This window comes from Poromitra crassiceps (assembly GCF_964638095.1).
Source record: "Poromitra crassiceps genome assembly, contig: HAP1_SCAFFOLD_284, whole genome shotgun sequence".
Taxonomy (NCBI): Eukaryota; Metazoa; Chordata; class Actinopteri; order Beryciformes; family Melamphaidae; genus Poromitra; species Poromitra crassiceps.
The window spans coordinates 101,801-115,763 of record NW_028152116.1 but is presented as its reverse complement, the minus strand read 5'-3'; the positions used below and the strand labels follow the sequence as shown (position 1 = coordinate 115,763).

General features: G+C 43.0%; 1 pseudogene across 1 annotated transcript; it reads left to right on the top strand.

Moving 5' to 3' along the window:
• Nucleotides 1-10,939, top strand: LOC310770976 (WD repeat-containing protein 76-like; annotated as a pseudogene). The gene is made up of 8 exons: nt 1-14; nt 4,529-4,682; nt 4,935-5,096; nt 6,574-6,689; nt 6,923-7,021; nt 7,186-7,338; nt 7,434-7,487; nt 10,684-10,939. The product of its transcript is annotated as a WD repeat-containing protein 76-like (transcript).
• The last annotated feature ends 3,024 nt before the right edge of the window (nt 10,940-13,963 follow it).

The following is a 13,963-nucleotide window of genomic DNA, read 5'->3' as shown; positions in this document are numbered from 1 at the left end:
ATGGATGTCGACAGGTTAATTGAAGAGGTGTCACCTTTTCCATTAAAAGTGGAACAAAAGGCAATTTTAAAAGCATTGGTATACCGCAAAAATGTATTTGCTGTCCTGCCAACTGGATATGGGAAAAGTGCCTGCTTTGGTCTTTTTGGAAATTTAATGGACAAGGTAATAAGCCTGATTTTTACTACTATTTCCCTACTGATGATTACTTTGAAGTACTAGGCTACTTGAATAATATTGTTGTAAAGTAACTAAACTCTACAATCTGTCATGACTTTGCCAATGTTTTTAATGTCATGTGTTTCTATTAATGTATTTTAAAAATATTGTGGGGCCGGTAGTAGCCTACATGTCTCCAATTCAGCTATTAAAAAAAAAGGAACATACAGCCAGCCATGTGATTATTACAGTAATTTTGTTAATAGCTTCCCCTATTTTCCATTGTTTATCTTCCAGCGATAATTTAGCTATAAAAAAAAAGTAACATACAGCCAGCCATGTGATTATTACAGTAATTCTGTTAATAGCTTCCCCTATTTTCCGGTGCCATGGCACTAGTCCGATACCTTACAAAAAACTACAAAAGACTACAAAAGTGCCACTTCCGGCCGCCAGGGGCCGGAAGTGATAGCGAGCGCTATGGTTGCTTTGCGCACCACCCATGACAGCAGCGCAGAAGAAGACGAGTGTTTCTAGCTGATTCATTTTGAAGAAATTAGACCTGGGGTTCAGTGAGGGATTAAACATGTTTATTAGTGGCGCTAGTGTTTCTACATCATCCGCGGAGGTTCACACAACCCTTAAGTACCCGTAAGTACATTTGAAATTTCATTTGCGAAACTTTATCGAGTAGTTAGAACAATTCTGCAGACGGAGCGACCTGTTTAGGCTACATCGGCGGTGTACTAATAAGGGACTGCGTAGTAGCGTAAGCTATGTTAGCAGTTCCGAAAGGGGCAAAGCATTGTCCTGAAATGGCGACAGAAGTTATGAAACGAGCCATAGTGAAGATACAATTACTAAAGGTAAGGTTATCGAGTCTGAGCGTTTCTCACTCATACTGAAGCGCCCGGCTAGCGGGGTAGCCAACAAGCTACCAGTTTAATCAGCAGCATTTTGCAGTACTGTATTTAAATGCTGCTACATGTAATGAAAACTAAGCTTAAGCTTAAGTAGGGACACTCTGGAGTTAACGTGACGCCACTTACTGACTGCTGTAGGCTACAGTAAGTACAGTGGCGTCATGTTATGGGGCTAGAGTTAACGTTACTCCTGCTGTTTTACTGGGGGTCGGAGCTCGCTCTCTTAACGCCAAACTCAATGCCAAAACCTGTCCGTTTACTGTTGTCTTGCTTGTCACTAAGACAAGTGCTATACGAGGGATCAGCCGAGCAGTATTTTGGTAAACAAACCGCGTCACTGGGTGGCAACGGCAATGGAACCTAGTTCCATTAGCGCCAAGTGGCGCGAGGCGTGAGTGTCTGACTCTAGCCCTGGTGTGACAGCCTAAGTTTATTTATTTGTTGGACAGGCACAGTGGAGATTAAAAGATGGTAAAAAAGCAAAGAAGGGTAGTTTTCATCCGCCGGAGACTTCAGTGTTTCATTGTGGAGTTGTTGAATATGCGGACAGAAGTGCACAACAGCTGCTGCAGGAAGTAAACAACAATCACACGCACAGTAAACAACAATCACACGCACGCATATTGTATGGAGACAGGATAGTGGAGCGACCAGTTAGGCTGTCACACCGGCTAACTTTGTTTACTAGTAGGGAAATATGCATATTTGTAAATTGAAACAGAATCTGATAGATTCCTTTGCTATCGATTTAGCAGTTACTCTCCCTTCAGGTGTCATCCTGTATTATCCACAGATTTTTCACCTGCCTGTTGATCTTTTGTCGTTTATCATCCTCATTTCTATAATTGATCATTTGGTCGAAATCTGTGATGTCTGTGGTAGTCTGCGTCATGTCCGTTGTTGTAGAACTCATTAGCAAAACAACTGTACATCAACTTGTGAATTTCTTCCTATTGAAATGTTGCAATTGCAAGTGTGAGACACTGTGTGTGTGTGTGTGTGTGTGTGTGTGTGTGTGTGTGTGTGTGTCTGGGGGGGGGTTACACATTTTGTCGACATTTGTCGACTACAATACTTGGTGACAGATGTGCCAGGGACCTACGGTTTTAAGATATCAGTATGTTTTAATGAGAAAATTCATACGTACTCATCTCTCCTTATCCAGATTCATCTGCAGCCTGCCAGCTCGTCTGACAGCGAGGGCAGTAACGCTGGCGGAGGCAGCGAGGAGGAGGAGGAGCAAGAAGCTGTGGTGCCACAGAAAGCTGACTCGGCAAGCGAGGTGGATTCTGATTCCGGAAGTGAAGACAGAGGAAAGGGAGGAGCAGTGAAGCGGAAGCTGCCCCCTGCTAAGGTAACTGTAGTCTTTTAATTTCAGACAGTGTTTAACAGCCATCCACTGACAAGGATATCTCTTAAGATCACTTTATGTTTTGTGACTGAATACTTTGCTAAACAGAAAATCTGAAATATAATTTAGCAGTAATACACAAGAGGGAATTCTTTAGCATAATTATGGGTACAACAGGGCACAAAATAGCACAAAATATACACACAATAAGCACAAAATATAGCTGAGTACCATCAGCAAAACTGAAGTTCACATAATAGTAATAATAACCCATAATTGCTTGATAGAGATGATGACACACAGTCCAGCTATGTACTAGTCAACAGACTTAGTGTTAGTATGAACACATCACACACAGTCCAGCTATGTACTTTAAGTCAACAGACTTAGTGTTAGTATGAGCACATCACACACAGTCCAGCTATGTACTAGTCAACAGACTTAGTGTTAGTATGAACACATCACACAGTCCAGCTATGTACTTTAAGTCAACAGACTTAGTGTTAGTATGAACACATCACACAGTCCAGCTATGTACTAGTCAACAGACTTAGTGTTAGTATGAACACATCACACACAGTCCAGCTATGTACTAGTCAACAGACTTAGTGTAAGTATGAACACATCACACACAGTCCAGCTATGTACTAGTCAACAGACTTAGTGTTAGTATGAACACATCACACACAGTCCAGCTATGTACTAGTCAACAGACTTAGTGTTAGTATGAACACATCACACACAGTCCAGCTATGTACTAGTCAACAGACTTAGTGTTAGTATGAACACATCACACACAGTCCAGCTATGTACTAGTCAACAGACTTAGTGTTAGTATGAACACATCACACAGTCCAGCTATGTACTAGTCAACAGACTTAGTGTTAGTATGAACACATCACACACAGTCCAGCTATGTACTTTAAGTCAACAGACTTAGTGTTAGTATGAGCACATCACACACAGTCCAGCTATGTACTAGTCAACAGACTTAGTGTTAGTATGAACACATCACACAGTCCAGCTATGTACTTTAAGTCAACAGACTTAGTGTTAGTATGAACACATCACACAGTCCAGCTATGTACTAGTCAACAGACTTAGTGTTAGTATGAACACATCACACACAGTCCAGCTATGTACTAGTCAACAGACTTAGTGTTAGTATGAACACATCACACACAGTCCAGCTATGTACTAGTCAACAGACTTAGTGTTAGTATGAACACATCACACAGTCCAGCTATGTACTTTAAGTCAACAGACTTAGTGTTAGTATGAACACATCACACACAGTCCAGCTATGTACTAGTCAACAGACTTAGTGTTAGTATGAACACATCACACACAGTCCAGCTATGTACTTTAAGTCAACAGACTTAGTGTTAGTATGAACACATCACACACAGTCCAGCTATGTACTTTAAGTCAACAGACTTAGTGTTAGTATGAACACATCACACACAGTCCAGCTATGTACTTTAAGTCAACAGACTTAGTGTTAGTAGTCAACAGACTTAGTGTTAGTATGAACACATCACACACAGTCCAGCTATGTACTAGTCAACAGACTTAGTGTTAGTGTGAACACATCACACACAGTCCAGCTATGTACTTTAAGTCAACAGACTTAGTGTTAGTATGAACACATCACACACAGTCCAGCTATGTACTAGTCAACAGACTTAGTGTTAGTATGAACACATCACACACAGTCCAGCTATGTACTAGTCAACAGACTTAGTGTTAGTATGAACACATCACACAGTCCAGCTATGTACTAGTCAACAGACTTAGTGTTAGTATGAACACATCACACACAGTCCAGCTATGTACTAGTCAACAGACTTAGTGTTAGTATGAACACATCACACACAGTCCAGCTATGTACTAGTCAACAGACTTAGTGTTAGTATGAACACATCACACACAGTCCAGCTATGTACTTTAAGTCAACAGACTTAGTGTTAGTATGAACACATCACACACAGTCCAGCTATGTACTTTAAGTCAACAGACTTAGTGTTAGTATGAACACATCACACACAGGTTTTGACCTAGTCTTGTTAAAATATGGGCTGTTGTCTTGATGCAGGTATCGCTCTTCCCTTAAGACCATGAGGATAACTGAAGATCAAGTGGCCAAAGTGGTTCAACAACGCATATACTCTGCTGCCTTCCACCCCTGCACTAGCAGTCTGCTCATGGCTGCAGGAGATAAATGGGGGCATGTAGGACTCTGGAACTTGGTGAGTTTCTTTGCTTTGATCATAACCATTTGCTAACACCATCTTTTTAGAATTTGGGAGTTTGGATGTTCTGAATCGTATTCCAGTGACACAAAAAATACATAAATTTGGTTCCTACTTTTGCCAGCCTGTGGATGTCCGCTAAAATGACAAGGAAATGAGTTCCTGAAGTAAAACATCAATGACTGGACACTTAGGGGAAAAGTACAGTGTTACAGTACAACTTGATTTATTTATTATTTACTCTTTAAGGGTGGTGATTACGGTGATGATGGCGTGCTGCTTTTTGAGCCCCACTCTCAGCGTCCAGTGAGCTGCATGATGTTCTCCAGGACTCATCCTAGCCACCTGCTGACCCTCAGCTACGATGGATCTCTACGCTGCATGGATGTAGAGAAGGCCCTCTTTGAAGATGTAAATTTTGTTCCATAAAATGTAGTTTTATTGATCACCCCCCCTTCCCCAGTGGCATCTATCTAGGAATTTACTATATATATATATATATATATATATATATATATATATATATATATATATATATATATATATATATATTGTGACAGATCTGGCTCTCAAAATAGGATCAAGCTCGTGTCTAGTCAGTCCACACCTGCCACAACAACACAGAACGTCTTTGCACAGAAATATCAAACAAGAAGTCACAAAGTGAATGGGAGCAGCTCACCTGCTATCAGCATGGGGCGATGACACCTAGACAGCCCGGCTTGTGTGGACAGCTCAGTCGGTAGTGTGGAGCGGGCCATCAGCAGCTCCCGTTCAGTAGATTGGGGACGCTAATTCAAAATAATATCTCACACACACAGTCACACCCATACACGTGGAAACGGAGGGATCAATAGAGCACTGGGGAACAGGAGCGATACATGGCTTCCAACATGGCAGAGAGGGGGGGGGGGGGGCCTGCGCACCTGAAATGCCACGGATATAATCTCTAAGCCACTCCCACTTCCTGTTTGATCCTCTGATGCAAAGACGTAAATTGACATATTATAATTAAACAAGGGGGTCCCTGACAATCACATGTCAATCACATATCACTCTGTAACAATATATATATACTGTATATATAATGATAATAATAATCATAATTTCAGCCAGTAAGTACAGTTTGAACCAATACCTTTTAACTTGAAGAGCGCTGTGTTATTATTATTTTATTTTTGGGGGGGGGGGCGGGGGTAATGAATTTACATTTTGGGCTCATGATCATTATGAACCCCCCCCCCCCTATATATATTATAATAAGATACAGGCCCCCAGGGCAGAAATACAGTATGGAGAAAAGGGTAGGATTCTAAATGGGTGTTAAACACCTGTGACATCACTTGTTGCTGGACATTCTGCTGGGGCTGACATCACAGGTGTACAGTTCCATTTCAGGAACAGTTTTTACACAAACAAGTCTTGATGCAGCTATGTGTAATTAAAGGAAGGCTTTGCCGATTTTCAACCCACTTTGCATCAGTTTACAATCTCCGTAATATAAGCAGATGGACAGTGTTTACCTTCTCTATATATTCTCTATATATTTTCTGCATTGAGAAATCCTCCCCCGCCTGCTGGCATGGGTCATTAACGCTTGTTAAGGTTTTCAATTCGATTCTCCCTGGATGTGTGCATATAGAAAAAATAAACAATCTGTAGTTGGAACAGCCGCCCTCAAGCACAACATCTGTTAATTTTGCTGAAATATTCTGGACTTACTCATTACTGCTTTGCAACAAACTTATAAATCAGTGGAGATGTTTAAAAAAACATTCCATGTCCTCATTAAGTTGATGTAAAATCGTGCATGAATTGTAAACCCACTCCAGTTTTAAGATATTCCTACTTCACCAGCTGATCTGAATCATTTTCTACTTCCTACCAGGTGTATTCTATTGAAGATGGCCTGAAAACCTTTGACTTCCTGTCACATGACTGTATGACACTAGTTGTCGGGCAATTTGGTGGAGATGTTGCCATTGTGGATAGGCGCACCCCAGGGTAACATACTGCCATCTTCTTCAACTGTTGTATTAATGATTTAAAAAATGCAGCACTTCTCTATTCTTTACCATCTCTCTTCATCATGTTGAATGTCAGTAAGCATGAAGAGTGCTAACCGCCTGCTCTCTTTTTTTATTAATCATAAACAACATTGTCAGAAACATGCACAATGTTTTCCAGACTGGTACAAAGCTGCTTCTAATCTCTTAATGTTTTTAATTTCTCTGCAGCAACTCCCATGAGTCCCTCCACACCCTCTACACCCTCAACCCCAAGAGCCTTCACTGTGTTAGCGTCCATCCACTAAACAAGCAGTAGGCCGAGAGCAGGTATGATTCATATCTTTGATTAATTTATATTTTCTCCAGAGCAGTAATCACTTTGATCATTTGTTTTCTAAAGTTGTTAAATTGGATTGCCTGCTTGTAGTCAGTTCAGCTGTAGTCTGTCCAGTCTATAAATAGTCCAAACTAATTTTCCTTCTTCTCTGCAGGCTTGTGAGTATTTACGATAGCCGCTGTCTGAAGAAGACCGAGAGCCAGGCGGTCTGCCAGCTGCACGGCCACTCTTTAAGCATAACCAGTGCTTATTTCTCCCCTAGTACAGGGAACAGAGTGCTCAGCTCCTGTATGGACAACACGATTAGGTGGGGCTGACACAGCTTAAAGCACTTGCACTGCACTACTTGTTTTGGAATTACATCTCTAAATTGAATGTGCATTTTCTTTTCTTTTTCCATAGGATATATGACACCTCAGCAATGACCACCACAGCTCCTTTGCTGACTTCCATCGGGTACATCCACTCACTTGAACATAGCCTCTCAGTGTGGGAAAGTCATTATGTGACAGATGTCCGGCACACACGGTTTAAGAAAAAATATCTTATTATACAAGCAAGGTGATGAACGTTTCGCCTAGAAGGCTTCTAGGCGAAACGTTCATCACCTTGCTTGCCCACAATAAATAAGATATTTTTTCTTAAACCGCGTGTGCCGGGACATCTGTCACCTACTAGTATCCTCCGACCCAGGCACCCGTATACTTTTTATATATCTTTATGGGAGTCGTGCTTGCTAACTGTTTTTCCAAAGTCATTATGTTACCTGATCAGGGGAGGGGAAATCAGGAAAGCTGTCTCAATCTATAGCCCCTTTAACACAGACTGTGAAAGCCGCGTTCGTTGCAGCGTTATGTCTCGCCTCCTGCAGTGTTTCCCCTAGAAAGATTTTCAGGCCTGGAGGGATTTCGAAATGTACCTCGACCGCAACGGTGGGGCCCCTCGCTGGTGACGCTAAACTTTTAGCTAACCTGTTCGCATCTATGTTCGCAATGGCATCCCAAGTATCATCATACTATTATGGGATGCGATGCGAACATTTGTATTATGGGATGAGCGTTTCGCAGGCAACGACACGTTTACATGTTTTGGAACAGCGCCGCACGCTGGCACAATGCTCCTAAAAGCAAAATGCTGATTGTTTTGAATGATTTGGCATCTTCTATTACTGTCAACACCATTATTGCTATATTGTAATTGTAATAATATGCCATAAAGGTATATTTAAATTTTGGGGAGAGCAGAAAAACAAAAAAACAAATTGCAATTCTTTTACTGGCCTGGCGGGGGCGCCGCCTGTAGAATGATGCCTCCTGTATAAAAGTCGCAAGAACGGAATGGCGTGTCATTTTGTTACGCCTTTCGTTCCCCCGGTAGAGGTAGTATCAGCGCAGAATCGACGTCTGTCTAAAAGGCTAAGCCGCGGGAAGACGGGAATCTCGGCTCATTCATAAAGAAATGACAGGAGGACTGAGGGAAAACAACCTCCAGATTGAAGTTCTCCGATCAGAAATAAGTTAACCGAAGCATATCTGCAGGCTGTCTCGCCTGTTGTGCGTTCCCTTACGAAAAACAACTAATGTTAGCATTCAGACTGTGCTCCTACTATAGCCCGAGTCACTTGAGCAGGTGTGTGCCTTGCGTTGCCCACTGTGCCTGAGATTCGCTCTGTTCTTCTGAAAGTGACATAACCAGAAGTAGAAACCAAGTGGTCTATAATGACCCCGTCGATAACGTTATTAAAATCAGACTGCAGCTGTTTCACACTTTTTTTCTTCCAGTCAACACGCTTTCAGAACGGACTTAATTAGGCTACTTCACAACATGGGTATATGCTTTATAAAAAAACTGGAACCAAAGGTAAGAAAGCCTTCCGTTACGTGTAGCTTGTAATACATGATGCTGCCTCTGTGATCCATAAAGTCGATCAGACGAATATTGAAAGTTGCTCGTTAAATTCAGGTCGCACTGATTTACCTGTTTATATAAAGGCAAAATAAAATTAAATAAATAGACTCCTCGGACATAATAAGCTTAACGCCCATGGTTCACGCCTAATTTCAATCCGGGAGGGGTGGATGCTATCTAAAGCACACTCCTGTATGGCAGGGCTGCTTGGTTCTGTGTGAAAGTGCAGAGAGGGCCTAATGGCGGATCTTCATCAGTGCCACAGTGATTGATACATTTGAGTTTTGGGTAGTAGAAGGTTTATCTCAGGTCATCATAATACTTATCACTGTTTCTATTTTTATTACAGTTTTATTATAAGCCAGTATCACAGCGACAACAAGCCTTTCCAACTCGGCACTTAAATTACGGTACATAAAAAAAATGTCAAACCAAAATTAACAATCGTGTGTCTTTGGTAGAAATATGCAGAAGAGTAGAGTGCACGCACATCCAAGATTATTTCAACAGGTGCTGGAAAAAATACGCGTATAGAAAAAGAAAAGGAAATCCGCACACTGTTTTTTAAGCTCCCACGGTTAGTTTTTTAATTACAAAAAAGCAACATTTTGACCCTCACGGGTCTTCATCAGCTCTCTGTGCATGGGCATATATATAACCTCACATGGGGTGGTGGTGCCCCAATCAGGTGATGACAGACACCTGTGATCATTACAAAATACATAATTGTTGAAAGAGTAGGTCTTTCCACAAGAATACAACTTTTTTAAAGATAAAATGTCCTTGTGGATTAGCTTATGTGGGGAAAATGTCTAGAGCCCTCCGCACTAGGATTAGCGAGCATTGCAGCAACATCAGATGCGGTGATGAACGTAACCCTGTTGCAGTCCACTTCAAACAAGCAGGACACAGCATCTCCTCACTCCGGTACATGGGGATAGAGAAGGTTGAAAAGCCCCCTAGAGGAGGTGACCACGAACAATGACTTTTACAACGTGTGGCTTTTCACATATATACACTCAACACGTTGGCACCGTATGGCCTCAATGAAGAACTAGACGTCAAGCCATTGCTGTGATGTTTTAACTTTATTATATTCTGTTGTTATATGTATACACCTTGGCCATTGTAGACATGTGCCTGGCTCTTCGGTCATGTGGGTAGCACGTACGACTCTCACCTGGGAGTCCTGGGTTCAAACCCTGTCTGAACCTACCTTGGCCTACCGTACTATACTTTTACATTTCTTTGGTTTCTTATTGGTATAGATAGGGATAATAATATTCACCTGCATGTTTTACTTCTTGTATTTCTTTTGTATCGGGTATTTTAGAATTTGTTTACCTCTGTTATTATATGATCTTTAAAAAAAGTTGTATTCTTGTGGACTCTTTCAACAATTATGTATTTTGTAATGATCACAGGTGTCTGTCGTCACCTGATTGGGGCACCACCACCCCATGTGAGGTTATATATATGCCCATGCACAGAGAGCTTGTTCTCTGTACTGCCTGATGAAGACCCGTTGCTTTTTTGTAATTAAAAAACTCACGTGGGAGCTTAAAAAACAGTGCGGATTTCCTTTTCTTTTTCTTTGGTAGAAAAAACCACATGAAAAGGCAATGCAATTGTTTACATGCCATTACTCCTGCTACAGTGAGTCCAGTCAGATTTTACTAGAAGTGGGTAACACATTCTTCATCAGACTATACTGTATGCTAAGTTGTCTGAAATTTATTTTCAGACATAACCTGAACACAGGCCGATGGCTGACGAAGCTATCAGCAGTGTGGGACCCTAAACAAGAGGACTGCTTTGTGGTGGGAAGCATGGAGCGGCCTCGCCAGGTGCAGGTCTTCCACGAAAGCGGCCAGCTGCAGCACTCCTTCAGAGACGACCACCACCTCAGCACGGTGCTGTCCATCACAGCCTTCCATCCTACAAGGAATGCTTTGCTGGGCGGCAACAACTCAGGACGCCTGCATGTCTTCACCAACTGAGACCAGGACCAAAACGTGCACGAACAACGCCACCATTTATAAATGCCTACATATGTCTATTATGAAGTCCCACAAATTGGATTTGTTTCAGGATAATGTAGACTAGGCTACTAAATCATTGTTTTTAGGGGGCATCCTGTTTCAAATTTGACCAGCAGATGTCCCCAGGTTCACAATTGGTTCAAAGCTTCAGAAAACCTAGTTTCTCCCTTTACTATTTGTCTCACTTTGAGGACTATTTCCAACATCCTGATACTCCAACTGCTCTTTCAAAAATAGACAGCTGTCAATAGCTGCTTGTTTTAGACGTTTTAGCTATCTGCCAGGCTGTTTGCCTTGGGCAACATCGCCATCTTCTGGCTGTTTTGCGTAATGCACCATATGGCGAAGAATTTAGACTGTTCATTCTTGGAGTCACAATTGATTGAGTTTTATACTGTTCTCTTAATGGCAGGCCAAACCTTGGAATATTGTCTATATGTTTTTTTTCTTGTTTCTTTTGACTGCTGTTTGCATTTAATACATTAAGCCTTTACTGTACGTCCATCAATTACTGCGACGTGGCCTTTGTAGAAAGCCACCTTACCCAGCGATCTGGCTTGCTTGATTTTCGGCCACAGTTGTTCCCTTGCCTGTCGATCCTCCCAGGTGAAGTCCTGCACGAATGCACAAAAAATAATAAAAAAAAATCCCTGGAGTCATACGCCTTCAACGTGAAGGGCAAGATTAGCGAGGAGGACGAGAGGAAGGTGCGGAGAGGTGCCACCAGGCCATCGCCTGGCTGGATAACAACCAGCTGGCTGATAAAGAACAGTACCAGCACCCGTAGAAAGAGCTGGAGATTGTGTGTTGTACCAGAGAGCAACACCTGCACAGGGCTGCAGAGAGCAGGCGGGAGCCGGCTCACAGTCCCACCGTTGAGGAAGTCGACTAGAGACTTCAGACTATGATAACTACAGTGGCTTCAAACAACTTTACCTCATGACTCCTGTTTGTCACTTTGTGTCCTGACTGTTTATGATGTTTAAGTCTGAATATTTAGACATCTGACATTTGTAAAAAAAAAAAAATGTTGATGCATCGCTGGGCGTTTAAATAGAATTGACTATACAATATATTTTTGTGTGGTCTTTTACAGTTCATCTTTGTGGTTTCATTATATTTGATAGAATTTGGAGTTGGAAAAATGTACACCCAATGGGTCAGGGAAGATAAAACAGAAAAGCTGGGGAACACCATGGGGAACCAAAGCGAGACTCACCAGTCATTCTTCATCTCGGATGCAAGTATAGTTTAATCAGCAGCATTTTGCAGTATTAAAATTCTGCTACCGGTACATGCAATGAAAACTACCTTAACCATGAGAAAAACAACAACTAGGGCAACAGTCTAGCATCGGTCACCCGAATGAGGTTGGGTTCAAATGAATAACATGTTGTGGTAAACCTGTGTGGGGGGGGGGGGTTATGTGCCAGGACTGATTGGGGTGATTGCCTCCAGCCGTGGGGTGGGGGTGAGGCTCTGGGTTAAAGAGCAGAGCCTGCCAGTGATTCGGGGTTGCTGGAGAGTTTCGTGCTTGTGTGTCCCGTGCCCATGAGAGGAGGACAGCTGCCTCCCTCTCAGCAGATATAGGGCCGGGGAGTCCGTACAGTCCACTTCGGTCACCACCCGCTCTCCAGCCAAGACCAGCGTCCGGCCCGCCGTCGTACGCTGCCAGCACCACCGACCAGCCGTTTATCCCCAGTCGGACGGTGCCTAGCTCAGACCCCGGGGGGGGGTCTCGCCGACGGGCGAGTTAAGTTTTAAGTCTTATCTTGTTTATGTTTGTTTGTTTATTTGGTTTGTTTATTTGGTTTATTTGTTTATTCTTCTTGTAGCCACAGATGATCCGGGGGGTCCTAGTAGGCGGCCAATTGTTCCAAGGGGGTCAGTGTCATATTTGTTTGCTCTTTGCTTGCTGTGCATAACCCGGGCGGTTTGGGGTAGCCCTGTGTGGAATGTTTGCTCTTTGCTTGCTGTGCATAACCCGGGCGGTTTGGGGTAGCCCTGTGTGGAAATGTAGCCTAATTGCTGTGTAGCTACTGCATCTATTGCACGCTAACCGTGCCTTTGGAGTTTCTCACGTGTGCTGTGTGTGCATAATCATTGGCCTGTTGTGGCCCAGTTTGCAGTGATTTCATCTTCATGTGTGTAGTGGTGTTGCCTTATGATAGACCCCAGGGACCGTTGGGAAGCGTATTTGATACTCACCTGTGATCACCTCTGTGTTTTACTCTGTTGCCAATAGCCTGTAATAATAAAGCTATCTATTTTTATATACTCCTGAGATTTGTGTTGCTTGCCTCCGTCAGAGCCCTTTCCGGGCTGGTTTATTACACTGGTGGCAGTGGTGGGATTTAATTTGAACCAGTCCCACTATGACGGAGGGCGACGCACAAATCCCAGCGAGCTCATCAGCTGAGCTGAACCACACACCTGCGTTAAATCAGCACCCTTCCTCCACTATGAATACCGCACGCCCTGTGTTTATGCCCGAGACTTTTACTGGCATTGGGCGAGAGTGGTCGGATTGGGTAGGTCAATTTGAAATAGCTGCGGAGGTGAATCACTGGAATGAGGATTTGAGGCTCAAATTTATGTCTCTGTTATTGGCCGGCCGGGCTCGAGATATCTATAATGGTCTCTCTCCAGAGTCCCGCGCGGATTATGCACAGCTGAAAGACGCATTGGGGAGATGCTTAGAGCCCTGTGACAGTGCTGATTGGAACAGGGCGAGTTTTCTCGCCCGGCGGCGCTTGCACAATGAGAGCGCACGAGAATTTGGTAATGCATTACGCAGATTGATAATTAAATCATACCCCAATGCAGACACCGATACTCGCGATCTTTTTGCTAGAGACCACTTCATTGAGCATGTTGGCAGTGGGGAGTTGCGTGTGAACCTTCGTAGCGCCAAGCCCCTCACTTTAGAGACTGCAATTAATCTCGCATCAGAACTTGAGCTTATAAGGAGCCTGGAACACA